This window comes from Molothrus aeneus, chromosome Z, assembly GCF_037042795.1.
Source record: "Molothrus aeneus isolate 106 chromosome Z, BPBGC_Maene_1.0, whole genome shotgun sequence".
Lineage (NCBI taxonomy): Eukaryota > Metazoa > Chordata > Aves > Passeriformes > Icteridae > Molothrus > Molothrus aeneus.
The window spans coordinates 38,521,211-38,549,115 of NC_089680.1; the positions used below are offsets into that span (position 1 = coordinate 38,521,211).

General features: G+C 40.2%; 1 protein-coding gene across 3 annotated transcripts in view; it reads left to right on the plus strand.

The window, feature by feature from the left end:
- ARL15 (ADP ribosylation factor like GTPase 15) overlaps positions 1 to 27,905 on the plus strand; it is a 227,054-nt gene that overhangs the window by 29,412 nt on the left and 169,737 nt on the right. The gene's annotated exons all lie outside the window — the stretch shown is intronic.

Consider the following 27,905-nt stretch of genomic DNA (forward strand, 5'->3'; position numbering starts at 1 on the left):
AATACACACTGCTGATTGGTTTTCTTCAGCCTACAGTAAAAACATCCATACTGTAGTTCTCAGAATCTGGTAATATGTATTCTCAGAGAATTTTTTAATGAAATCCGACAGTGATTCAAACTCAAAACAAAAACCACCCCACCTACCTTTCCCAAATAAAAAAATAAGAGAAAGATGAGAGGCAGGGAGGAAGAAAATTTTTGTTTCAGCCTTTTATCTGGTCATCTGTGGGATTTGGGGAAGATGCATATTCTTGTGCCGACCAGTTTGTTAGTTTGATGAAAGCCTTTTCTAAGGCATTGAAAGGAATGTGGAGAATGGAGGACAGTGGTTATCAGGGTTCTTAGTTGCCTCTTCTCTGGTTCACATGACTGAATTAAATTTGATTGTTGGATCTGAAATTAAGAATATGGTTTTTTTCTGAAATCAGACCCTGGCCTGTGTTGCTTCCTTCATTTCCACTATGGTAGGAGGTGGTTTGCCTATGAGCTGATAATTTTACCTGCTCTGCACCCTAAATGTGGGGATCAGGTGTTGATAATAGCCTCCTACTGTCAATTCCTTAGGGCATTTGATTGAGGCACCTGGTGGCTAAAGTAATTTAGCATAACTGAAGCATCTCTGGGTCTGTTTTATAGTAACATTTGAATAAAATCAATGCATACATGTTAATGATTTGAAAACTCTGGTGTTCATTTCCATCTTTAAACTAATTGCACTTTTTTTGAAAATTAGTACCAGAAGCAGTGACAATACTTGCTGTAAGCAAATTACTCATGTAGACATGGTCTGTTCTTCTTCCTGAGTCCCAGTCATTATTTTGGCTTATGCCTGTACATTGCTAATTTGACTGTCTCATACCACATTCTGTAAAATTTCTGTCTGCTTCAGTTGTCTTGCTGCATGACTGGTCATAAGAAACATGTCCTACAGAGCTATTTCGTAGAGGCTGTGTGCTCCTATACCATGTGGGTATTGCCTGAGGGCTTAACACGCTGTGATTGCAAAGCAATGTTTGCTGATTAAAACTCAGAAAAGTTTATCACTCACAGTGTGTATGGTTTCCTGTAAAAATACTGAGAAAAATCCTGCTATGCTGTAGACAGTGGTTATAAACTGTGCAATTCCTATCTGAAAAAATCCTAGTGATTTCCCTCCTCTCTTCCAGTACTGTGGGTTTAGATACTGTGAGACTGTGTGGTCCTTCTCTGCCCTTATTTTCAAGTGGACATTCAGCTATTAAACATAATGTTAGTTTAGTGTTCCTAATTCTCAATTTTTTGCAGAAAATAATGGAGAATTTAAAAGAAGCAAATATTACCAATTCTCCTTAAATTTTACTGGTGTTTCTCAAAAAAATCTTGCCGACTAGTCTTCTCCATTCCCCAGCCCTGTCTAGCAAGAGTCTACATTACCAGTGGTTATTCATCTTAACTTCAGCTGCTATGAGTAACTTGTTTCTTCCAGGTCAGGAGAATGAGAAACAGCTGCAGTTCCTGGATGTAGGTGTCAAGGTTCACACCTTGCCCTGAAGTGGCTGAGCTGTGGCCAGCTGAAGGTAGATGATTGTTCCCTGGATAATATAAGTGCATCAGTAGCTACTGTGAATTGTGTGGTTCAAATCTTAATTGGTATTATTGAATCTGTTGACTGGCAGACTCTGGGCATAAAAATTAGTATTAAAGTACTGTTTTGTCTTTTGTCAGATGTCAAATGAGTTGGTGCACAGAAGTGGAACAGACTGTATCATAAGTTTGTGATACTAATACATAATTTGAAAACTAATTCTGATGGCAAGTGGACTCATGGGAAATGACATTGAATTGAATGTTATGGAAGTATAGTCTGACACAACCTTGGTGTGTAAACCAATTTAATTGTAAATCAATGTGGTTGTCTAAACTGCACATGAAGAGATTTCCTAGATACCAGTTCAAAGGAGGAAGATAATGAAACCCAGATACTGTGTATAGTGCAATTAAAAGAGAACAGATTAGCTGGGTTGCAAAGGGGAGGTCTGTGCCCACTTAACAATTGAGTGCTTCATATTTTAGTGAATTTGAAATAAATGACCAGTGCAGCATGAATGCATGTTGAACGAAATAACTACATATGAAGACTAGAACAGAGGGATAGTATGTAACTCAGCAAAATAGTTTGTGTGTGTTACCTTGACATGCAAACTGAGAAGTGACAAAGCTATGGCAATTAGTGAAGTGGACTGCTATGACTGGATAAAACTTACTGATCCTTTCTTTTCTTTGGGAATGAAGCAAATGTGGATGCTAGAAACAGGATAGTGATACAGTTTGATAAATAACTGTTTTTCCTTTCCCTAAAGCATGACAGAGGTATTTTCCCATCTCTCTACTAAAAATGTATGGAAATAAAATACCTCCAGCTCTGTTTATAAACAAAAAACGTGACAGTTTTAAAATCCTTCCCATTCTGATTTCAGAGGCCACTACAGCATTTGGGGCTCTTTTCTTAGAATAATTACATTAAAGAGGAAAATTAATTTTTGTAGAGGGTTGTACATTTTTTTTAGTATGTAGAGGAGCTTGATGCTGTAAGCTCATGTTGAAGTTTAGCGGCATTTGAAGGGCTAAATGTTTATATGGGTATTTCATTATATTTGCCTTGAACAGCAAACAGAGGTAGGAAACCTCAGGTTTTCATGAGGTAGTCTACAAACAATATTTCAGAGCCTTACACATGCATACTTCAATGCTCTGTCATATATATTGTCTTAGCAGCCACTGGCAGACATAGAATCACAGAATCAATTAGGCTGGAAAAGACCTGTGAGGTCATAGAGAGCACCTTGTCAACTGGGCCATGGCACTAAGTGCCACAATCCAGTCCTAAACACTTCCAGGGATAGTGACTCTGCCACGTCTTTGGGTAGGCTATTTCAATGCTTGACAACCCTTTTGTGAAATAATCCCTCCTGATGTCCAACCTGAACTTTCCCTGGTGCAGCTTGAGACTATGTCCTCTCTTCCTGAAAATTTGTATGGAAATCTATGTTTTACTCTTCTTACTAAAACACAATCTGTAAATGTCTGTTCCTAAAATCAATCAGCTTTTGTGAAGTTGCAGTCTTTTTATACCTAGACCTGCTAGCATTTTCTACTTACTGCTGAAGGTTCTGTCCTAGGATTAAAAAAAAAAAAATAATCTTGCCTCCCCTTTGACCAATGTACCTAATAGTAAACTCAGCCCAATTTTAACACATAATCAGCTATAACCTTCTGGCTATGATCCAATGCTGAAGATACAGAAGGACTTTTACAGCAGTAACTTTGGAACTGGCAGAAGTGTGTGGAGTGTTCTGGTACTGATGACAAAAACCACTTCCCTGTCAGTGTGCTGGCATCTGATTTCTTCTTCTTCATTAACATCTAAAGCAATGGTCAAATGCACCTTTGATCTGCATGGAATGGATGGAGAGAAGTGTGGTTACCTGTCTTAGCTGCTAGAACATAGTTAGAGTGCTCCCATATCTGCTCAAGTCCAAATCACCCAGTTTAGTTTGAAACACTGTCTTTGTTAATTTATGCATTGTCTCTTTCCAGGAAAGCAAGTGGAGATTCTGCAAGTATTCCTTTAAATCTGACATATGAGTGACATTCTCCCTCAGAAGACCCATACATCAAACTCTTCCAGACCATTCAAAATTTAGGAGACATTAGAATTGTCTGATTGCAAAGCTGGGCTATCACAGATTGGGAAATATACAAGCTAGATAATCCTGACTAATTTGACTTCTGTGTTTCATGTGTGTTTTGGTATAGCCTTTAATTACCTAACATTGCTTTGTTTTCCTTCTTCCTTTCCCCATTGAACCCATGAGTCATTCATTGCACAGGATGGGTGGTGGTAATTTAATTAGCTGCTGCTAACAATTGTGGAGAAAAACTGAGTTAGATGTTATTGCTTCAAATTCTTTTTTGCTGTTTGTTCTGAAGCAGAATTAGAACACAAAGATGGCCATATTACATCAGCCCAAATACATTGCTTGACCAGCAACATGTTTTACAAGAGCCATAAACAAATTCCTATGAAATTATAAGAAGAGGAAATGTGTATGCACTAATGTTACCTGATAAATGACAAGTTTGTAACTCTTTTAAGCACAAGAGATTTTGGAGTTTGGTGTGGCTTATGTTCTTTTATCATCAGTAGATTTGTGTCTCTGACTATGTCCAGCTTCTTCAAGAAGTCAGGAAGAATACATGGCCTATAATACACCACCTATTAAGCTGGTGGTTCTTCAGGTAAACTATCAGTTCCACAAGGAACCACTCATGTCCTTCTGAAGTTGTGTCTGATGAGCTGGACTCAATGGCTCTTAAACCTTGTATGGGAAAAGATGTTTGCCGTTACCTCTACCATCACCCTCTAGAACCTACCTAAACTTTGATATGTGTGTCAGACATCTCTAAAATTCTCTTTTCCTGAATAAAGAAACTAAGATTGCTTAGGTTTAAGATTGCTTGAAGGAAATGTTATCCCATATTTTGATCATCCTTTTTTTGTCCTTTTTCTACATCTGTTAACATTTTTGATATAAAGGATGTAAAAAATCTTGGGTATAGTCTTAGGTATAAATATGGTTATATTGAAACACAGATTTACACAATGGCTTGATGATGTTCCTATCCTAATTCTATGTTTTGTTTTTTTTTTTATCAGGGACTAAACTCCTGTTTTAAAGGGATTGTCATAACCCCAGATCTTTTTTCTGAGCAATAGACCATATCAACTTATTAGGACTGCTGGTTTTTTTGCCCTACATGTAGATTATTATTTGTTGAATGTCACCTTCCATTCTGATGTCTATTCAGTTTCACATTGTCCCTCCATGAAGTTTTACCCTTCACTGTTTTGAGTAACTGGATGTTTCTTGCTGCTTAACCTTTGCCACAGCAGATCCATCACAGTTCCTTGAGAAATTTTGCAAGTGGCCTCCCTGCACAGCAGAATTGACCCTCTGTTTCCTGACACTTCACCAATTACTTGTCCATACAAGGCTTTTCTTTTTCTGTCACGATGACTTGGGTTTCTTCAGCTTTTGAAGAATTTTGTAGAAAGCTTACTGAAAATACACCTTGACTATGCTTTTGTGGATCTTTCTGTGGCAGTCATGGCTACTGTCAGGGTACCTCACAAATGCTGAATTTTATTTATTCATGTTGTAAAACATCTTCAATTATAGAACAGAGCATAAAGTAGCTGAAGTCTAAACTGTGTAATAACTTACTTCCCAGTTTCAGACTCACTCATTTTTTTTCTCTCAGTTTTTCCCCCAGAATTCTCATCCTCCTGGAACATGCCATCATTTCTGTTACATATCCATAATGCTGGCTGTAGCAATGACTAGTTCTTCTCTAAGTCACGCTCCAGCTAAGTCATACTCCATGTTGGGTATCTAAAATAGTATGTATCTTTGAAATGTGTAAGTGTTCTAACAGAGCCTCTCCGTGGCAGAAATGAAGGAATTACATTTACCAAGCTGGCATCTTCTGTTTGTACGGAGAAAATCTCTTGCCTTGTTCAAATTTCTACAACAAACAATGTTGCATAATCTATAGATTTGTAAAACAGACTAAATTTGCTGTAATTTGTCTTGTATAGGTCCAGGATTGTTGCAGTGCCTTTGTCTTCACTGTCAAAAGACTTAAAAAGGACAGATAAACATCATTACCAGAGATATTTCTTTGTCACTTCAAATCTGAGATTGGTGTTCATGACACCAGCTGGTCCTGTGGCACCATTCAGCATTGTATGGTATACAGAGAGTGCAGCAAAGGCCAGCAATGCACCACATAACCATTGATCCACATAATGATATGTGGTAGCAATGTAATAGCAAATTGCTTTTCAATTTTATTCACTGTACTCATAGACTTTTCCCAGGATTTGTCTGCAAATGCAAATTATTTGTTTTCTTGCATTTTGAATGGCAGATCTCCATTTTCTGAGAGAATTAAAAAAAACTGAAAAACCTAACAGGTTTCTGTGGAACAGAAAATAGATGCATAACAGGAAACAACATGGAAAATTCCCATTATCCCACTGTTTTACTGTATTGGAAAGGTTGGGCTTGGAAAGAGGTGGTTTATGCACATAGATTTTTATTCCTATCTGGCACAGAATTGGATTTGATCACTGTGTCCTGACATTGTGAAAGGAGGTCTTCAGTTCCCCAACATTTTTTGGTAGTCAACACATGCTGGGGTGTGCCCTAGAGGTACATGGGACCCCAGCCAGCCAAAAGGTTTCTCTCTGCTGCAATCTTGCAGCTGCAGGGGAATGATAAATTAAGTGTGAATGTGAGAGTATATATTTGTCAGTAGATAATAAAATTTGTCAATAGATACTTGTCTGATCTACTGCTGTTGTCATGCAGGAGGTAGGAGGCAGAGGGTAAGGGAACAAGTAGGAGAAAGGAGGTAGGAAAATGGGGATTTCCTTCAATCAGTTGCCATCCCCTCATGATTCTGCATTTCTCCAGGTGAAATCTCAAAGTGTTTTTAGGATTTTCATTAGCACTGTAGAGTTTTAAGATTTCTACTGTTCCAGTATTGCCATCTGTAAAGCTGTTTTCCCACACAGACAGGGAGTTTCTTCACTGGTGTATTTAGAGTACCTGAAATACTTATTGAAGCTAGCAAGAAAACAGGAAAGGAAAGAAAACAGTGGGAGAGGGGAAAAGTAGATCAGTAGCTATAGAGAGTATATCTGGTAGACTGATTAGTAGGAGTGATGTATGTATTTATACACTTCTTTTTTTTTTCCCCTGCAGTTGTTTGCATATCTCAAACATTTTTTCCATTGGCAAAACAGAACATTCTGGCTTTCAGGATCTTTTAGCGTAGGCCACATGGCTACAGCAGGAAAACCAGGTAATTGCCTAGACTTTGTGCAACTATGGAAGAAGACAGCCTTTCTGCTGGGTCTTAAGTTGTGTTGACTTCTTGCAATATTGTGTATGTAACTACTAATTGTAATTGAAATAGTAATTTCATGTGTCGATAGAGTCTTAAGTGAAGAACAGGAAGGTCAAATGCTAAATTTTATTTCTCATTGCCTTCCCTAGTAAATCTGATTTTCCAATGATGCCTTTTTTAGCCCAGAGCATGATGGATGTAGTGTATTGTACCTAGTGTGGATGGAGCTCAAGATGATGATGCACAAGTGGGGCTGATCAGTTACTATAGCTCTGCTTCTGGATGCTGGACCTGCAGAGTCTTGAGGTTAACAACCAGATGAGATGGTGATTGTTCCAAGCTTTGGCAATCTGTGTAACCATATCTAGTGTAGGTTGATAATATAATGCCCAATAGTTGGTAAACCTGAGTTATCTGTCAGTAACTCAAATGGTTATGTGGCAGCCATTCCTCTTTGTGAGCCTTCCTCGAACTGTTGAGGAAGTTTGTCTGTTATGGAAATGATAGGTTGGCATTTTCAAAGCTGTTCTTAATAATGGTTGGTATTTGCACAGTCTCTTCCACTTGTTTTTCAAAACAGGAGATTCCTATAATTTACAGCCATCTTGGAAACTTTTGACTGTTTTGCACAACCCTTTGTCTGACTGCTCTACAGCATGCTTGTTAGCTAAACACTGTTGCCTCTCAAAGCCTTCCCACCTTCCTGTGGAGACTGGAGTAGTAACACCTATTTCATACACCACTTCTCATGTGAAGAACTTAGTAGCATGTACAAAGTTTTAATCTGTTTACTTATACAAGAATCAACTCCTCCATTGAGAAGTCTCTGTCATGAGGACTATACACAGCAGACCTTTTTAAAAGCAGACATCAGGGTTTTGCTAATGATTGGTGGGTTTGGGGAAACTCACATGTTCTGGGTTGTTTTTTAAAGAATTATGATGTACCTCTTGCTTCAGCACTGGGAATTCTGTTTGCTATCACAGGGACTCTGTCATCACTCTGCATGCCAGCAGCACATCTGCTTCCTGTTTTCTCTGGTACAGGTGAATGCAGGTCTTTTTGTTTCTACTCTGCCTGTGAAAAGTTCTGGAACTGATTTTTTTTTCCTCCCCATTTTAAAGAGGGAATTTAGTTTTGGTTCCAAAACACCTGTATGTTTTGTGTCCAGTACTGATTTCCTTGAATGTGTTTTTTACACTGGCTGCAGGTAGAGAGCAGCACTGAGCTTTTTCTCACGACTTTGTTACTGTATTACCTGCTTGAAGAGTCATGCAGTTCTTTTCATACTTCTGATGACGATATGTAATGGGCAGTGTGATGTTTCTTATGAAAGCCCATCCTCCCTGATCTCCAAAAGCATGGAAGATGATACCATGCAGGCTTGGGGATTCAAATTAGTATGATTTTCACTTTTCTGTGTCTTTCTTCCATGAAAGTAGGTTTGAAAACATGCTGTCAGTTTATAGATTAAATTTGTAGGAATCTGGCCACACACTAAATTAACAAGATTAAAGTAAATGAAAAGTTAAGGGTCTCACCAGATGTTCAGTTTTGCATTGCAGCTGGCCAGCACTGAAGAGGACACTACAGCTAAGGACAGAAAAGTCTTGGGTGTCTCTAGTATGACTTTGTGCTCAAGCAGGGTCAGCAAAGATGCCAGACCACATGGCTCAGAGCTTTTTGCAGTCTGTCTTTAAATAACTTCCAAGAGCAGGGACCACACAGCACTTCTGTGCAACCTGCACCACTGCTGCACTGTTCCTGTAGGAGAAAGGCTTCCCTTTATCTCCAGTTTGAACTTGCTGTCTTTCAGCTTGTGCCTGATGTGTCATTCAGCCACCATGACACAGCCTGACTCTTTATTGTCAGTAACCTGTTTGAAGGCAGAAGAGGGCTGCTCTGAGATGCTCGGAGCTTCCCTTCACCAGGCTGCCCTCAGGGTCACCTCACTGTGCTGGTGCTCCAGTCCCTGAGCATCCAGGTGGGCCTACGTTGGGCTCACACCAGTTTGGCAAGTGGGAGTCCTGCAGTGGAGAGCCCAAACCGAGGACTCAGTATCTTGTCTTGGTGTTGTCTAAAAAGTACTGAATCATGGGGGAACTATCACTTTCCTCCATCTCCTGCTTGTGCCTGTACTACTGTAGTGATGTATACTGCTGCCCTTGGTTGCTGCCAGCCCTGAGGCCTTTTCTGCAGAGCTGCTGCCCAGGCATGCCATGTCTAGCCTTCACTGCTGCCTGAGGCTCTGAATTCCTTGGGCAGGGCTTTTCTCCATGCTGAACTGCACGAGGCTCTCCCCACCTTCCTGCACCCTACCCTACCCAGGTCCCTCTGGATGGCAGCTCTGCTCTCCAGTGCTTTTTCCCCCAGTTTGATGTCATCTGCAGACTTGGAAAGTGTGACTTCTGCCATGTGAGTGATAAAGGATCAGTCACTGCTTTTGCTTCAGTAGTTCTCCACTTGGTTACTGCAGTCCTGGTAGAGTACAAGATATTACCTTCTGCCTCTAAGCTAATCATCCAATCAGTTTCTATCCATCCTAAGTTGTCTGCTTAAGATTGTAATCCTTTTCCTCTTGTAGAGGTCTTGCTCTGTGACTTTCCCAGGGACCAAATCTAGACTGATAACCCTGTAGGTCCCTGGCCAGTTCTTCTGGGGCCTTCTGAAGAAGGTGTGCCATTGGCATTGCTTGGGACCTACCCCCCTGCCCCCATCTCAACCACCACTGAGATCATCCTTGAGTGGAGCCTTTCTGTGGTCTGCAGTCTCTCACACAGCCCCATTACAGTCCTCTCACACTGCTGGAAATTCTTGTGAATAGTCTGTGGGTGATCTTTTTGGCAAATGTGTCTGAGACCAGTAGAGTAGCGGAATATGCTGAAGCACAGCAAAGAGGCAAGCTTCAAGTAAGGGCTTCTAAAACATTGATTTCTGGTCTATTTTCTAACCACTTCTTATATTCCCTCAGTATTGTTATAATGTTTAAAAATGTACCTTGAACACAACTTAGATGTGTAGCTGGTTCTGATACACACAATACCTTGTTCCTGGTTATAAGTGAAAGTCAGGGTGGTTATTGGACTTTTCAGACTTACTGTGTGAAGAAATCTTTGTATCTTTACTTCTATGGTTTTCTGGTACTGACAGGTAAAACCCAAGAGACCAGGTTATATTTTTAGGAGATGTTAATAAAACTTGCCCACTTTCTTTCTGAGATAATTGAATGAAAAGTGTTTCCTCTAGTATATACAGTATAAAAGTTTGTGTGATTGCCTTGAATTTTCTCAACTTGGTTGAACTGAATTTCTGTAGTTGGTTTCAGAATTCCCTGTTTAACGGATATGGCTTTGAGTTGCAGATCTGTCTTGTTAGGAAGAGCTAGGAGACAATAGCATCAGAAAATTACTTAAAACTTGTTTAGCAAACATTCTTTCAGATTAAAAAGCTGTACCCTGTCAAATGCGCTCCAGCAAAGGTATAGAGGGAATTCAGAAGGTGTGGCTCCTAAGCAGCCTTTGTCTCAGTACCAGCTCTGTCTCAGTAAAGTCGACTGCAGTCTGGCAACAGGCCACTGAAATTGCATTTCACAAGTGTTATCAATTAAATGTATTTTTATGGAGGTTTGTTTAAAGTCTCTTATACACCAACACACCCACCTCCCCCGCCAAAAAAAACCCAAACCAACCAAACCCACAAAAACCAAACGAGGAAAACAAAGTATTTTTCTTTTAAACCTTAATTCCTGTGGCGTGTGTTGCCTCCAACACGCGCACCCGGTTCCCTCCGATCTCTACGGGATCCATCGTTTTCCTTATGAATATCCAGACTGCTGCGTTCTTTTGGAAGCTTGGCCCGGTCCGGCAGCCTGCGTGGTAAAAGCAGGGCTGTGAAAGCCGCCGCAGCAGCAGGACAGGAGCACCGTGCGCGCTGCCGGCTGCCTGCGCCACGGCCGTGCCCGTGTCCGGCGCTGGCCGTGCCCGTGTCCGGCGCTGGCCGTGCTCGTGTCCGGCGTTGGCCGTGCCCGTATCCGTGTCCGGCCGTGCCTGTGTCCGGCCATGTCCGTGTCCGGCGCTGCCCGTGCCCGTGTCCGGCGCTGCCCGTGCCCGTGTCCGGCGCTGCCCGTGGCCGTGCCCGTGTCCGTGTCCGTGTCCGTGTCCGTGCCCGTGGCCGTGGCCGTGGCCGGCCGTGCCCTCCTCTCGGGTGGCGCGGGGCTGGCGAGGCGCGGTTCCCCCGGCCGCCACGGGGGGGCGCCCTGAGCGGCGGCGAGCGACGGGCAGCGCCCCCTGGCGGGCGGCGCGGTGACACGGAGCCCCCGCTGTCGCCGAGCGCCCGCAGCCGCGCCCCGCCCGCCTTTCACGCCCGTCGGGCGTGGGGCTGGGTGAGTGCAGCCCAGTGCTGCTGGAAAACGTTCCGAGCTGCAGTTAGGAGCAAGATTCGTGTTCCAGCGAAGAGCTGGCCTGCCACGTTGTTGTGAAAACACTGCTTGCAGTCTTAATTTTAAACTGTAGTTTAAGACATGGAGCCCTCATTCCTACTAGGGTTGAATAAATTTTAGATCCCTGCCAAGAAGAAGGGTGTAATCTAGGGTTCTGTTGTGAGGAGAAGGCTGAGAAGAGACTGAGAGTAGTGCAGGAATTTTCCTGAAGTCAAGCAGATGGGGGAAAGTGAGTGAGTGTTTGTGTGTGGTGTGAGGTGAGATGAGAGAGCTGATTTAGTTTGGGTTCTGTCTCCACTGTTTCCCCTACTATTACCATGCTTTCAGTACAATACAGTAAAATCCTTGGACTTGCAAGTATCCAAAGCAGTTACTGGGAAACTTTGTGGTCTGAGGCACAGGACACTGGGTGGGGTGATGAATAAAGCTTGGAGTAAGCGTATCTATTTGTTCAGGAGAACAAGGATGGCATGACCCTGTGAGACCAAGACTACAGAGAGACTACAAGGCTGGCAATAGCAGTCAAGACTGCAGAAAGGGAGGGTATGAGAGCTAAATTGGAGTAGTTCCCTTGGGGTGTGTGAAATGGTGCAGTGTAGCACCTCATGGAAAACAGACACTTCCTGCACAGTGGAAATTTTGGGTGAGTGGGTGCCTGAGCCTGACACCTGAGAGACAGGAAAATAAGCGATGTACTGGTGTCAAGGCAGAAGGATGTGAAATGTAGGAACAGAAAGGCAACAGTCCTATCTTCAGTCCCCAACATTTCTAGGGTTTTGTCCTGTGGGAAGCCAAGAGACAACCACCTTCTGCAATGCTGCTGCTCTGCAGGAACAGTGATAATCCACAGGAATGTTCCTTCTTAGCTAAACAGGGGAGAAAAGGGACGAAGGAGGATAGTAGGGAGGATCCATAGTGGTCTGTTTTGTTTGCAGTTGTCCTGCAAATCTGTACGTCTGTTAGGCTCTGTGTGATTTGTCTTAGGTTTCTTGTGTTTGAGTCTTTTAAATTTTATTTTTTTATAGAAACAAAGCACTTGTGGGCATGTGAGTAATGCATAGTAGAGTGGTTACTCCCTGTAGCATTTGTGTGGGAGATAAGAACATAAAAACTGCCCTACTTTGTATCTGCAATCGTTTGGGGTCTCCAGAATTCAGTAAAAACATAAAAAATTCCCCATGTGAACTTGTTGAATTTTATGAGGATTTTTCACAGTGCCTAATGGTTAAATTTGAGTTTTAAAGACTTTGTTTTCCTTACTATCTATCTGTCTTTTTCCTAGCATTGCAGCTCTCTAAATGTGTTTGCTGGTGGGTGAATGGGTAGAATCTATTTGGTTTTTGTCAATTATAGTATTCTGTAGTATCTTGTTACTGTAGAGTTTTGCTGTATTGTAGATTTCAAGGCGGGGAATCTTGTTTGTCTCTTTGTTTGTTTGTTTCCCTGGAAGTTGCCACTTATTTAGCCTAGTTACTGTTTTTACAAGTGCATAATCTCCAGATCATTGTGCAGTTTTTTCCAGAGAAGGAACTTTATCCATCTTCTTTTTCCAGTTATGGAGTATTTGCAGAAGAGAAAGAACAAAACTGCCACTGTGACTTTTCAAGGCAGGGTTATTTTTACATAGCTAATTATTTGAAATAGGTGCAAGATTCTTGAGACAAGCAGCAGTTTCCTGTGACACCTTTACTCCTCTGTTTGCCATTCTGGCATTCCCATTATCTTGACTAAGTTGGGCACTTGACTATTAGGCACTCTGAAAAAAAGACATTCCAGGAAGATAGATTTGTCTGGTTTGCACGGAGAACCAGTGTAAACCCCTTCTGGTTAGACAGTTGTGTTGTTGGCGGAGGCAGGTTCTGAATTGTCTCACCTTAGGTCTTGTGTTGCAAAGCTCATGAAGAAAGCTGAAGAGTGCCAAGAAGTACAGAGGAGAGAGATTCCGGATATATTTGAAAGCAAACAAAGCCTAGAAGAAAACCTCAGGATGCAAACAAACAAGCCAGCACTGAAATTCAGCAGTGGCTCAAATGTGAAAGATCATGGTGTTAATCTGAGGGAAGGGGGTGGAGGGGGGAAGGCAAATGAAGATCAAGAGTTCTTAATTCTTTATTAAGATTTCATTGTTCAGCCAGGAATAAGTTTTCAGACTCAAGGGAGTGAGAATTATCACAAGTGCCTAGGTAGTTGTGAGCTAGAGATCTTGTTTCATTGAAACACCTACCTTGTTCATAATGTTATGGACTGTTGTTGTGATATTTTTGAAATTCTTTTCTAGGAAAATGTTCAAACTTGTAAACTGAGGGAATGGTTAAAATGAGACTTTGGGGGATAGCTCAGCTGCCAGGACAGCTATGCTGCTGAAAAGGAATTTTGCTCTGAGATTTATGATCCGCCCCTGCCCCCCCCAGCTTTCTGCTTGGTTTGACATTGGAGATCAAGCACGTGCGTATAGTGCTTGTATTATCCTGTTTACTTTTTTTGCCAGGTTTACAAGTTGGTTTGTGTTTTTCACCCATAGTGGGGATATCTGGCAGTTCAGAGTACATGAGTGGTCTCTATGAGGACCAGATTAGCACCAGAGGCTGATGGCATATGAGAGGCAGGAATGTGCAGTGCAGAACCGACACAGAAAGGGGTGAGCATACCCTTTTGACATCACTGAGTGCTGGATGTCTCATGATATCTTTTGCTGCACCTCTTTGAGTTAATAGAGACTAAAAAGTGTCCACTCCATGTGTGCTCTTGTTTCATACTGTGGAGGAAAAGATCATCCGTCTTTATGTTGACTGCAAATGCTCTGTGCTCTAAGCACCTCTTAGATCATTTCACAAACCAATACTGTCTACTTGTTTGTAGCAGCATTGTAAGCATCTTATTTGCAGCAGGGTAATGAAGTTTGTATTGGTGTTGGTCTCAAGATTTCAAGAAAGTTTGCATGAAAAGGTTAGTTTTAAAAGTTTTGTAGAAAACAGTGAAAGGACAGCTAATACAGAGGAAAGTGATCAAGGGTATTCTGTTCATATTATCCTGTTGCTAATGAACAATTTCTTGAAAAAGATGATTCTTAATTCAAATCCTTCAGTTTCTTTGAAAGAGAATAGTGAAGTCTTGGAACTTATTTTGAGAGATTATAACATTATCTACAGTGGAGACCTTAGAGAATTTATTCAGCTGCTGAGTGGAAAGTTAATTTGCCAACATCAAGTTTCCACAAGCCTTCTTCCCTTTGTACTTTCTAGGCCTTCTGGGTTTTCCCCACCTGTTGCTTTATCATCTGTTTTTCTGAGCTCCTTTAAATTGCTTGTTGGAGAAATAGAGGAAAAGTACAATGCTGAAGATGTAATACTGTAACTCAGAGAAATTTTAATGCTAGAGTTAAACTGTTCTAGAAATTTAAGCCCAGAAAACTGATCACTTTTTAAAATGGAGTTATTTTTTCTGCTTATGTATTATGTAAGCTGCAGTGTTAGCAAGTGGAAAGTGTTAGTTTTTCTGCTCTTACAGGTTTGTGATGTTTCAGGCCTTGCAGTTCTTTCATACCTTGTTGGATGACTCAGTAATCTCTTCTGAATCCATCTTTGCCCTGTGCTTTTCTGATAACCTTTATTTAACTGCTCTAACTCCGAATAAAAGCCTTATCTCATCAGATTATATTAAACATTCAGAAAGTACTCTTGAAAATATATCCTTAGTCTTGAATGAGAGTGGATTGCTCTTCATGAGGCTTCCATGAATGCTCTTGCACTTCTGGCATTTACCAGGTAAGTCTTGCCTGCATGTTAAAAACATTTTCCTTGTTCATGTGAAGTTGTTGCTCTATTCATATTAGTCTTAGGAGTGTCTGGTCCAAATTAGGGTGTTCACCAAGACAGCATTCCAGTGCCAACTTTGCATCACCTGGTTCAATATAAGCTGCTGAGAAATTCTCGTAAGCTGTTCATTTGGCTTCTTGCTTAAAGGAGGAGTGTTGGCTTGAACTCTGTTGTTATGTCTAAGAGACCTGTATCATCAGTCATCAAGACACAAATATTGTAAGAAATTTGTGCCTAATTTTGTTCACAGATGTCCTCTATCATACTTCTGGGCATTACTATTTGTGGTTTTCTAGGTCATTAATTAGTCTCAATCTTTTCATCTTAGACAAATGCCATACTCTAGATTTTGCTACATGTGGGAGCTGAAGGACATTCTGTGGCACTATTTGTGTGCTAAATAATCCTTAAATAGTAATATAGAACTGTGCAAGGTAGGAGCATACGTCTTCTATCTGCAAAGTGTTACCTGAAGCAGAAAGAATTTATCATTAATGGAAGAAATTTATCATATTTAAGGCTTGCTGTGGAAAAAGTGTGCCTTACATGATTTTTAAATGCAAGATATTAAATGTAAACTGAATTTCCAGAGGGAGCTTTCTTAGAATACTGTATTGTCTATTTAGCCACATCTGTTTCATTTTGCAGTTCTTTGGAGAGGGCTGACATTTGTGTTGTGGCTTACTGAGAGTTTTAGGTCAGGTAGAATTTGTTTGTTTTATTTTCTTTTTATCCATGTTGGCTCAATTTAAATTCAGATTTATCTCCTGTTTAAGGATGTCTTTCTTTATGCCTGTTTGGCTCATGAGAACATCTCCAAGACTCCTACAGGCCTTATGTAGTTCAGATTCATTCCAGACTTTTCTAACTAATATGTTTTGAATTTGACCTGAAAACATTAGAAATTACTTTCTGCGGTTTTTTTCAGTCTCTCTCTTTTTTTTTTTTAAATTCCCACAATGTGCTTTGCACAAACTTGATATTAAATAACATAACAAGCTACAAAGCTGTTGACATCTTATGTTTTCATTGCTAGCAAGTATTGTTTGCCTAAGATTTATCTCCTGAGAGGAGAAGGGATTGCTTTAGAGAAATATGCTTGCCTTCACTAGCCTAACAATTGGTAATCTGTTCCAGTGTGGGTGTGTATGCACACTCTTCTCTGAAATGTTTTCTCAGTCGTTAGGTTCCCTATAGTAAGTTCCCATATGGGAAAAGGAAGTGTAGTTTCAGCAGAAACTGATCTTTTTCTGAATGACAATTTTGGTGTCTTTCAAGCTCACCGCACTTAGGATGAATTTCCTCTACTGCATTGGTTTGAATAAAAGCTGTCTAAAGTAAAACATGGTCATCCAGAAGGAACCATTTCAGTTCTTGAGTCAGTGCAGACTTTACAAATCTGTTTTTGTGGACACATAGATTATTTTTGGATCTAAGTAGAAAAAAGGATAGTTTGCTACTTCTCAAAATGGAGTAAATAAAAGCTGTTTAAGTCAAACTGCTCTCTGTGTTATGAGCTGGTGTTGCTTGCTTCACTGATTAAATTGCTGCTGGTGTTCAGTTCTAACTAACTGACCTCTAGTTAGATAGAGTTGGGCACATCTATTAAATTCATAGGGATTGCATACATGTGACCAGCAGCATAGTTAGCTTGGAGAACCTTTTACTAGATGTGAGAGGTGAACAGCATATCTCAACTTTTGCACCTGAAGTTCTCTAACGTGATGCTTGCAAGCAAAACATAATTTCTTCCATTGAGATTTGGATGCATTTTCTATAGAATTTAGTGAAATGCACTAAACATGGTACAAGAATTAAAAGTTTACAAAAAGCTTTCTGAAGCAGACAGCCAGATGAAATACACTGAAGTCAATATGTTACATCTTTTGGCTCTGTCCTCTAGAATTACTCCATTTGACACGTAGGAGTCGATGAGCAACATTCTTCATTTGTGTCCAGCTGCAAAGGATCATGCTGTGTCCTCTCAGTTGTAGCAGGACTAGTTACCATCTCACTTTCAAGATCTGCAGGTCTCCTTCCTTTCCTAAGCCAGTGCCTGTGGCTGGTTTTGTACCTATAGCAGGGAGAGAAAGTGAAAATTTTCAAAAGGGTGGTGTTGTTGCCTCCCTGCCTCCTTTCATTTTTTGTCTTGCAGAAGTGATTTCTGCTTCCACATATTTTGAAGTCCCTGTGACAGGTTAGATAAGCAGGAAACCTTTTCTGCTGCTCTGTCCCACAGGACAACCTATGGAAAAGTTTGCTTTTCTTCTTGGGTCTGACATGCACCAGAGTCCTCCTGAAAGAGGTATTTTTCTCGGAATTGGAAATACTGGAAATATTGGAAATATTGGGCAATTTTGTTTTAAATGGGGAGTTATGCTGGTTTTGTACTTTATGCTGTTTGTTCTCTCTTGAGCCTTAAGATTAATAAGCTGAAATCAGCCTATAGCACCTGTAACTTAGTGAGCTCTGTGTTGTCTGTATCAGCTACTTCTCTGAATGTGAACTATCTCTATGTATGAGGTGCTTCAGCATAATGTGGGCTTCTGCCAGCTCTGTGAAATGTTGAACAGCCCACAGTGACACTGGTGGAACCAGGCATAGAGCTACTCATCTCAAGGATGTGCACTGTCTTCTCTCTCTTTCAGTAAAGCCGTGGTTGCTGGTTGTCCAGGCAATATATGTTGGATATCCAAATCAATAGATGTGAACCCAGAAGGGTTTGATCTGATCATGTTTATTATCAGATTAAAAAGATTATAATAAATCTTTGGATGCCCTCTAAACTACAACACTATTTTGGGGTGAAGGTCAAACAATCTAATTCTGATTTGAGTATTTTCAGTCGTATAAAACTCACTATACTCTGAGCAAGAAGTTCTAGTGTTTAATTCCCTCTCCTTTCATGAATGCCTGTGGCATTTTTAAACCTCTTCTGTATGTTTTGAGGAAGATTGCTCTTACTCTTTATCTTTTAAGGTGAGTTTATGAGTTTCTCAGTCCCTGAATTATCTGAGATTTTTTTCTATTCTTTCACCATTCTATTTTCTTGAGTCTTCCCTGACCTATTTGATTCTGTTTTTCTCCAGATTGAACACTCTGCTTTGCAGACATCTGGACAAACAACAGCAATGCCATGGGATTGTTCTTGTGTCAACTGCAGACATCATAGTTTCTTACTTTCCCAATTTAGTAATTCCCTAATCTCCAAAGCAGACATTGGTCCTTTGAGGCTATGACTGATCCTTATTGATGCCCTGTGCAAATTCAGTTACCATGCCCAAAAACATTTTCGGAGACTTTATTTCCCAGGGCAGAAAGTACTATCGCCTTTTTAATGTCTAGATAGAAATGTGCACAACTTTGTTTCTTTTTAGGCCTGCCATTTATTGCCTGTGCTCAGAACAGTTGGTGTGGCCTGCCATTTTCTTTCTACAGTCTTTTCTCTAAGAAACCCACTGCACATTCAGTCACTTCAAAAAGAATTACCTTCCACAGATTCCTTCAAGCAGTGTGTCTTTTGAGTTTTGCTGTGTTCCCAGATATCTAGTAATATATTGAAAAACTGTGTTTTTCATTTTTTTTTCAATGTTCTTTCACTGTTTCTGATGATCTTGTGCTTCATTGGGATGCGTGCTCTTAAATATCAGACAGTATGGGCTAGGGCCTGTGTGATCACAGTAGAAATGCATCACTCCATCACAGTGCCTTGTTTAAAGGTATAGCCAGGAGCCCATAAATCAAATAAATTTACATAGTTTTAAAAGTGTTTTGTTGGTATTGTATTTTTCTAGTGGGTTAAGGAAAATACACTCAGTTTGGCACTGTAGGATATTACAGAAGACTAAGAATATTACATAAAGACTTACTTTAATACACCCAGTTTAAGAACAGTAAGTCTATTGTCTGTATACCTGTTGATTGGCATTCCTTTTTTTATTTATGTTAATTGTTCATAATCAAATCTTTCATCAGCTATTTCACTACATAAAAATTATTTTTCTTTACAAAATCTGCTTTAGGCTGACAGGCATAACTATTTAGTGCATCCAATTTGTCTTTTGTAAATATTGACATAGCAGTTCTGTTCTTGCTGTTCTTGTGAACTTTTCCAATTCTAGTTTTTCAAACCTTAATGGCAGTAAGCCCTACCAGTCTAGCCGGTACCTATGCCACCTCTCAGCATTCTTGAATCCAAGCTGTCCAGCTTTGCTGATGTAAAAGTGTCCAGTTAATAGCCACTGTTTAACATCATCCTGACTTGCTGTTGGAATGGAAACTACTGAATCATCATCATAAGAATGTTGTTTGCCTTTTCTCAGACAGTTGCGTGTACTGAACTTACGCTTTTCTTTGTTATTTTCAGGAATGCTACAATTTTTATCGAATAATGCTTTTTTTTTCCCCAGAAGAAGAGGACACCTTAAAGACTGTTTGTCTAGCAATTCCAGCTATTATCTTCTCTTTCTGTTCTTTTTCAACTTACATAATTTTCTTTTAGTATTAGTTCCCAGAAATCATATTGTGATGTGAGAACAGCTGATACCATGTTAATGAAGTGAGATGATTTTAATCAGGCTACCAAAGATGAATTAGTATCTTTTGTGTAAGAAAAATAAAATAACTGAAGTAATTTCCAGTATGAGCATTGTGTTGGTAACTATTTCTTTACTATAGGCTGGTTTTACTTCTAAATCTAAACATAGGAATATACCCGTGACCTTAGATGTTCACTATAGAAAGAGAAGAGCTTTCCTTGTGGAGGAACCTATTTCCTTTTACTGGGTATAAAGAACAGTAAAGAATTTAAGTAATTATAAGACTTCAGATTTGTACATGACTTATGGTAGATGTAAAGCTGATCATCTTTTTTCAGATATAAAAAGGGGGAACTACCAGAAGAAGCATTTAGATTTCAGTTAGAATTCTTTCCTTTTCTATTATCAAGACTTTAAGTGTCTCTACAGGTAGGGTTTACCTTTAATCCCTTTGTCATGGTTTAACCCCAGCCAGCAGCCAAGCCCAGGCAGGTGCTTGCTCACTGCTCCACCAGCAGGATCTGGAAGAGGATCAGAAGGATAAAAGCTGGAGAACTTGGGCATTGAGGTAAAGACAGTTTAATAGGGAAAGCAAAAGATGCACACCCTGGCAGAGCAAACAAGGAATTAATTCACTGCTTCCCATGGGAATGCGAGTTTTCATCCATCTCTGGGAGAACAGTACCCCATCATGCAAGAGTGTCTTGGGAAGACAAAGCACCATTGTTCCAAATGTTCCCCCATTCCTTCTTCTTCCCCCTCTTTATATATGAGCATGACATCTTTTCTGTTGCCGAGGTATGAAGGTATTAACCCCAGCCATGGTCTGGAACATCCCTTTTCTCAGCTGGGGTCACCTGTCCTGGCTGTGTCTCCTCCCAACCTCCCAGGCACCCCCAGTCCCCTCCCAGACCCCCATGGCAGCAGGAGAAGCAGAAAAGGCCTTGTCTCTGTGTGAGCTCTGCTCAGGAATAACAAAAACATCTCTGTATTGTCAGCCCTTTGTTCAGCACAAATCCAAAGCACAGCCCCATGCCAGACACTGTCAAGAAAGTTAACTCTACCCCAGCAAAAACCAGCATACCCTTGTTCATGACTGACTTCAAGTAAAAAAGTAACTTGTAAGAAAAAGGTAATAATTTGCATACATAAAATCTAGAAGTTAATTTCTATGTGTTCCAAATAAATTCTTCAGGTTGAATTTTACAGTCTACCAGCTTTTATCCTAAAATCTCTTTGCAGATCTGTTGGAGAGATAGAATGATTAATGTGGTCAGCACTTCCTGATGGGAACTTGAGTATGAAAATTGAGTCTCTTTAGCTTTCCAGTTTATATAACCATAGGGTGGTTTGGGTTGGATGGGATTAATAAGATCATTTACTTCAATCCCCTTGTCATGGGCCTTCTATTAAAGAGGCTGTTCAAAGCCTCACCTAGCCTTCTTTAGAACATTTCTAAGGATGGGTCATCCCAGGTTCTCTGGGCAACCTGTTCCAGTGCCTCACCAGCCTCACAGAAGAGTTTCCTACTAATATGTAGCATGAATCTATCCTCTTTCAGTGTGAAGCCATTCTCCCTTGCCCTATCACTACATGCCCTTGTCAAAAGTCCCTCTCCAGCTTTCCTGTAGGCCCCTTCAGGTACTGGAAGGTGCTGTAAGGCCTCCCCGGAGCCTTCTTTCCTCTGGACTGAACAAGCCCAGCTCTCTCAACCTACTTATAGGACAGGTACTTGAGCCCTCTGAGCATTTTTGTGACCCTTCCTGGGTCTGCTCTAGGAGGTCTGTGCCCTTCTTATGCTGGATGCCCCAGAGCAGCATGCAGTGCTCCAGGTGGGATCTCATGAGGGCACAGCAGAGGAGCAGGATCCTCTCCCTTGCCCTGCTGGTCACTTCACTGTACGCAGTCCAGGGCATTATTGGCTTTTTGTACTGTGAGTGTACATTGCTGGATCATATTGAGCTTTTTGGCTATCACATGTCCCAAGCTGCTCTGAATCTGTTCTGTGCTGAGCTTGTATTTGTGCATGGACTGCCCCAGCCCAGGTGCAGCACTTAGTGCTTGGCTTTGTTGAGCTTCATGTGGTTTGCACAGGTCCTTTTCTCGAGCCTGTCAAGACCCTTCTGGAAGGCATCCCTTCCCTCCCGTGTGTCACCTGCACCACACTGTTTGGTGTTGTTGACAAACTTGCTGAAGGTACACTTGATCCCACCATCCATGTTGCCAATAAAGACTTTTGGCCAAGCTGGTCCCAATATCGCCTGTGAGGAATGGTTTTTGATTCACTCCCCATGGACACTGAGTCATTGACTGCGTTGCTTTGCCTGTGACCATCCAGCCAATTCCTTACTCACTGGATGTTCCACCACTATCAAATCCATTGTCCCCAGTTTAGGGACAATGTTGTCATGTAGGACAGTGTCAGATGCTTTGCATGAGTTCACGTGGATGTTGTAAGTTGCTGTTCCCTCATCCATCATCCATCCCTAATCCTGTCAGAGAAGGCCACCAGGTTTGTCAGGCATGATTTACACTTTAGGAAACTGTGCTGGATATTATCATCCACCTCCTTATTTCCTTTGTGCATTAGCATAGTTTTTAGGAGAATCTGCTCCATGAACTTGCTGAGACCTAAGATGGCACTCTCAGCCTTGTAGTTTCCCATGTCTTCCTTATTTCTCTTTTAAAAATGGGACTGTATTTCCCCTTTTCTAGTTAGTGGGAACTTTACCGAGCTGCCATGACCTCTCAAATATGATTCACAGCACGTTAGCCACTTCCTTGGCCAGCTCTCTCAGGACGTGTGGATGTACAATACCTGGTTCCACGGGCTTATGTACTTTCAGGTTCCTCAGATATTGAACCTGATCTTCTTCTATGGTGGGTGAGTAATTCTACATTCTCCCAGTCCCTGCCTTTTCCTTCTGCTACTTGGGCAGTATGGCTGGAACATTTTTTGGTGAAGACTGAAAGCAACAAAATCATTGAGTAATTCAGCCTTCTCCTTGTTCTTGTCCATTTCTTTCTGAACAGGTACTATATTTTCCCTAATCTTCCTTTTATCAGTCACACAAGTATGCCCTTGATGTCCCTGACCAGATTTAGTTATATGAGGTTTTTAGCTTTCCTAACCTGATTCTTGGTTGCTTGGTATTCCTCCCAGGCTACCTATCACTTGGAGAAGGAAGTTACCACCAGCATATTCCAAGAACCTCCTAGATTGCATATGCTCTGCTGTGCTGTTCCTCCAATAGAAATTCAGGAGGCTGAAGTTCCCCATGAGGACCAGGACAAGTGAATGTGAGGCTGCTCCTGTCTGTCTCTAGTCAACCTCATCAGCTTTGTCTTCCTGTTTGAGTGGCCTGTAGCAAATCCACAGTATAATGTCACCTGTGAAGAAACTAGTCTGTATTTCTTTTTGTCTACTGCAACAAAAATGCTGTGACTTGCTTTTGTGGGTTCTGCAGGGCAAGTGTATTTGCACATTCTCTGAAAAACTGTTTTAAGAAGAAAGAGGAGTAGAGTGTTTGCAGAGATTTTTGGGAGAGTGTTTTAAGATCTTGAAGATTCTTGAAGTTTCTGAAAGGTTATTCACATTTTGATAGACTCTGCCATACAGAAATAAAATCCCCAAACACCACAAAACAACAGCAAACAAAAGCTGTCTGTGTAACTTCACAATATTCTAATTACAGATTTCACAATTGTTCTCAGTATTTTATTCCCACCTTAGTTGTTTTCCACCTCTACCACTTGTCACCATCAAGTTTCAAATTGCCACATACATAAAAGGGTAACCTTTTATTGTTCTGGAATCTGGGAGACTTTAGTAACTATGTAGTGTAATTGTATGACACTTGCCTTGTGATTGAAGTGATTACATGGCTATTTTGCTATTTTGTATTCTGCAAAACAGTAATAATTTTTTGTTTTCATAATGAGGTGGTTCAATTTGTCTTCAGTGTACTTAGAGATGTAAGATACAAATGTGCTACTTGCAGTAGTTTCATCATCATTATTACCATGTGAGATGTGCTTCATTAACAAAATCCATAATCTCCTTTCTTCAAATTTTGTGCATCAGTTTCTAGTGGATCAACATTTTTTTTAGTGGGAGTAGTGCTTTTGAGGATGTATTCTTCAAAACCTGTCAAGCTTACCGGTTGCACTTAATTCCTTTCAGTTAGAAAGGCAGTGGCACAAATATGTCCTTGTGCCTATATTCTGCTGAATTCCTAGTCATATTAAGATTGTGATTGAAATGGTTTGAACATGTCAGTAATTTCCTAGCAACTCTTTTAAGCAGCTGAATGCAATACCTTTTTATTAGTTAGTCCATGGATTATCCACAAGCTTTACTTTAAAAAGATTTGAGTCTATAGCATTTGGTAGAAATAAATTTGTTGAGCTTAAGATTGGAAAAATTAATTATTGTTGTGCTTCAACACTGGGTATGTGATTTGTGTAGCCTTTTAATGTTTGTGCATGTGTGAAAATGGATAGCTTCTCAGGATACAAACAGATTATTGTCTGTACTCTGAAAAGGACTGGAAAATGGAAAAAGGACTCAGGAAGGGTGCAGCTGCGTTGGTGGGAAAGCAGAAGAGGGCACTGCACAGCTACCTGATGACTCCCTCTGGGGAGCAGCTGCAGCTCCCTTCCCTGTGTGCTCCAGTTAATTCTGTGGTCTGCAAGACATTTAAGTAAAGAAACACAGCCTTTTGTTTCATATTATGTGTAATTATAGAATTGTTGAAGGAGTTACTGGTGCAGGTGTCTTACCTGGGACTGGCTTCTCAAGGTTCTGTCTCTGATTCTGCTTGTGAGAGGTGTTGTTTCTAATCTGGTGGAGACTTTTTGGAGGTGTGTGGAAGGGTTGTGCTGCGGCAGTGAGCAGTAGATGGCAGTGCTGTCCTGTTGCACAGCATGAAGAGGAGTCACTGGAAGTTTTAAGTCCTGCGAAACATGCCCTTCATTATGTGTCTGCTGCTGAGACATTGACAGCCGGGGCATATATTGTTCTGCCTAAACTTAGGTTAGTTCTCTTAAGACAACCGTCCATGCAGAAATTTGGAGGAGACAGGAGATTCTGTGTATTTCTAAACAAATACTAAGTGCATGTGTATTCTGCAGTTATCTGTTTTGTACATGATTTACATGATTCAGACATTAAAGAGCCTAATGCTAGTATGATGCCTTTTAATCCCATTGCAAAGATAATGAAGAATTGCTGTGATATGTACACATTTTCACTCTCCTTCCCCAAGGGGAAATGCTTGATTTCTGCAGAAACAAGTGCCGGTTTGTGATGCACAGTTCATTCCTGTAAATCTCCCACTTCCCCATATTGAAATATCTCTACAGTCTGAAAACTTGATGACTCATAGTGTATCAGTCTTTTGAGTCATAAGTCAGGACCAATCTCTTGGCTTTTCTAGTACCGGAAATCTTAGTGGAGATTTTTTTCTGTTTATCCATGAACACACTTTGAACAGAAAGACTACTTGATCACTTTTTTTTCCTCCTTGTTTTAAAGTAATCTGATTGCAACAATACAGTTTTTAGTCCCCCATCCTTTTTTTTTTTTAATTTTATTTTTTACAGAATTTTTTGCTTGTTTGTTTTATTGAAATGCTAATTTTTTAATCTAAGTCACAAAAAAGGTTGTTATTATTGATTCTTTCATGGCATGGTAGCAGAAAGTTCCTCAGACTATTTTATCTAGGTAACAGTCTGAACTTGTTTCTCTTCTAAATTGTTATTGAAACTTTATACATAGAAGTCAGATATTTAAATGTTAAGATGTAATATTCACCGTAGTACTGAATTAAAACATCTTGATGACTGTAGTGTGCTTTTTTTTACAATTTTATTTCAGTAATGAACCACAATATAGCTGTTGTGACTTCATACCTACTCTTAAAAATATATATTTTTTCATGTTAAACAGAGAGTTAAATTGTGTTTAGAAGTTTAGTTTGAGTGATTTTTGCAGGTTCTTTAAAGTAAGTATGGAATTAATTTTTCTGCAATAATTTTATGAAGCTTTTAGGGATGCACTATTTTATGACAGGTCATTCATGTTAACATACTAGTTCTGTTTTTGGCAATAAGGAGATTACTAACATCAGCTTATAAATGTTTAAAATGCAGTTTTAATAGTTATTTAACTTCCATTGAGCTGCTCATAGTGGCAGAACTAAATTTTGCTACTTGTCTTTTTTTTTAATTTACAAAGAAAAGTATTTTAGGACCTAGGATTGTAATCTTACAATGTTTTCAGTATGAAACACCACCATAACAGTATAGCGTCACAGAATGTCCTGAGTTGAAAGGAACTCACAAGAATCATTGAAGTCCAACAGTATTCAGATTGCTTTCAAAAGATTAGAGAAAAAGACTTAAATGATAGGATGTCAGCTTTTAAAGATGGGACTTGTATCAAAATGGTTGTTAAAACCTGCCTTTGCTTCCTGACTTGATACATCTTCAGGATCAGCAAACCAGCTTTATAGATAGTTTTTCCAGAAAGACTGAGGACTGTTTGTTGTAAACTTATACATCATAAAAACAAAACAGAGTTAGCTAAGAAATTTAGTTTCAGTGGTCAAAAAGCTGGGAACAATATAATTGCTGGAAGCCTAGTATTAGTGGATACTTAACAGAAAGAAATGGTGCATTTGATGACAAAGCCAAATGTTTTGTGCAGATTATTGATTTGGTTACATAATGCATTATATTTTAAAAAATTAAAGAATCTTTTGAAGGGCAGTATTAGAAAAGCACCCTAGAAACTATCAGATGTGAGCTTTGCAGGAAAAAAGCCCCCAGTAATCCTTGTATTTTTGCTTTTGTTTTCTTTTTGAAGTAGATGAAGCTTTGACAATTTAAACTTTGTGGTATGCTGTGTAGTATGTTTACCTATTTAAACTGTGTCATGGAAAGCCATGATTTGTTTTTCTGGAAGCAGGAAAAATTTGGCATTACTTTTAGTTTTTGCATAGCCAGACTTGCTCTTAGGTTTGTAATATTTAGAGAAGTTCAATAGGGGGCCCTTGGTGCTTTGATCTAGTGCCATGCTGCAGTTTAATGAGAGAGGGGTTTTCAATATTGTCTGCGATATTGCAAATTCTGCCAGCTCTGTCTTAAATAAGAAAATGCAAGATTTACACCTCAGAAACCTTCTCCTTTTTCTGGGCACTCTTTCTGTTTGAAACAGGTAATTACAAAAACCTCCGGATCAATTTTTGTAAAGGGGCACCCTGATGGGTGCCATGACTGAAGTGTGACATGAGCCTTTTCCAATACAATGGGTGGCCTAACATTCCTCGGGAAGGCCAAGCTCATTAAATATTCTCTTCTTTTTTTCCACCCTCTCCCCCTCTTCATGCACTTAGCTTGAGTTGTGCTAAGTCTGAGGTTTCTTCACTGAGGACTTAGGAAAATTGCATAGAGTTCTCAGATTGAATTTTTTATGTGTATGACTTCATGATGGCATTAGCATGTGCTTTGATCCATGTGTGAATGGCACTGGGTCGGCTCTTATTGCCATATCCAGATGGTGTTACAGGGAACAAACAGTTGTGTTTTAGGATTTCTCAATAGACTGTCTAGACTGGTCTTGCAGCAGACAGATACAGCCACCCATCAAATTAGCGTTTGTCAGATTTATGGTAATGGTTCACCAAAGCCTTCCTGTCATTGACATTAAGATTTACGCCTCCAAAGTTATTTTGTCTTCCGCAGCGTGTAAAGTCTGATCATATGTATGTGTGTGATTATCTATATGTAGATGTATATTTGCATATATAAATTTTTAACTAAAGGGAAGGAAAGCAACTGAAGAGAGGTAATTGCTATGGTGAGAGGCAGAATTTTTAGTGTATTTTTTTAAGAGGCTGATTCCTACAGCTGTATTGATTAGGGAAGCTTTCCCTCGCCAGTCCATCCCCTCCCTTCAAATGATAATACGGATGTTCTGTTCTAGCCAGTGTCTCCCATATGCCCTTTTTAGAAAGAAAAACATGTATGTGGATTACTACGGCTAGATTTTGCACTTTCATGTTACACTGCAGTAATATGAGCTGCTCCCTGTACGCAGTGGGAATAACCTTTTGACAGGCAGTATGTCCATTCTCAGTGGAAATGTTTTTCCAAG